This window comes from Oncorhynchus keta, chromosome 1 (assembly GCF_023373465.1).
Source record: "Oncorhynchus keta strain PuntledgeMale-10-30-2019 chromosome 1, Oket_V2, whole genome shotgun sequence".
Taxonomy (NCBI): domain Eukaryota; kingdom Metazoa; phylum Chordata; class Actinopteri; order Salmoniformes; family Salmonidae; genus Oncorhynchus; species Oncorhynchus keta.
In genome coordinates this window covers 68,040,810-68,042,056 of record NC_068421.1, presented here as the reverse complement: position 1 = coordinate 68,042,056, position 1,247 = coordinate 68,040,810, and positions in this window count along the sequence as shown.

Genomic DNA, 1,247 nt, shown 5'->3' with positions numbered 1-1,247 from the left:
ATATACTGGCACAATCCACAACTGTTAAAGTTAAGTGATAAAATAAAGTGTGTGGTTAATCTATGTAGGGTTGAATTCTAGTGACACGCTGTATTCATTCTGAGTCATTAGGACATTCTGGCAATGATTGCCTATAAGTTTGCGTTTCATCTCCGTGGTACGTGAACCTGGGTCCTAAGAGCCATTCCACTAAATCTATTAATTCATGATAAATACTTACCCTCACTGTTGACATACAGAAATTAATTTAATTGACATTTCTACAAAATAATTTGAGATGAATGTTGAGAAATGTGAAGCATCAAGTTATGAGATATCTCACTATCATGTGATAAGGGCTATATTTGAGATAAAAATGTATTATGTTTAAACTCAAAGAGACCCATAGGGATCTTACATCACAATTGTATGTCTCAGATATGTTCAACTTTTACATGTACAGTATGTATCCCCATGAATTCTCTCAGAATGCACAGCCAGAGCTAACTGTTTTATAATATAAAATACAACAGGTCTTAACAATGTCTTAACTCATTTTCAAACTGCAGTGGTTACATATCATGTCCGAAAATGACTGCTCAGTGTTTGAAGTGTAACATTCATCTGTGTTTGGATGGGTTTGTTTGAACTTCATCTCAGGCAACTTTAAACTTGGGGTCACAAGATTTATGGAAAATCCAACTCTGAGGGGCTCACATGGATGCGAGCGTGACATCACAAGTGAACATCTGAGATGTGTTTGGGGGGAGTCAAATTTGGAACCATTTGTCTTGACTGGTGTTCAGACAGCACAGTGGTAGAGAGACATGTTGCATAGAAGCCTGCCTGATTAAATGACTGCATTCATGTGAACAGTCTCATGACATATCCCCTGTGTGTGTCAGATGCCTTTTCCTCCCTTTATCCTCTTTTTATCATTGTCATCTGGTTGTCTGGAGTGTTCACTGTTTTCTTCTGTGTTGAAATGTGTGTAGCCATTCACTTCGGTGTCAGGCTTGCTTAAAGTATCAGATTGTCTATTACTTTTAGAAAGTTAAAAGGGAAAGTCCTCGGTGGGCTGAGAGTTTAGTTTGAAGGTTCGACACAAGTTAGGCTATTCGTGGTTTAGATTTTGACATTGAATAGATAGTTTGACATGTGCACACACAATGCGACAGTAAGCAACTAAGCGGAACACACGCAACTGCACTGATTCTATTATGGGAAATGGGATGGGCCAATTTGTGGAAAGTGCCCAGACTGACTGA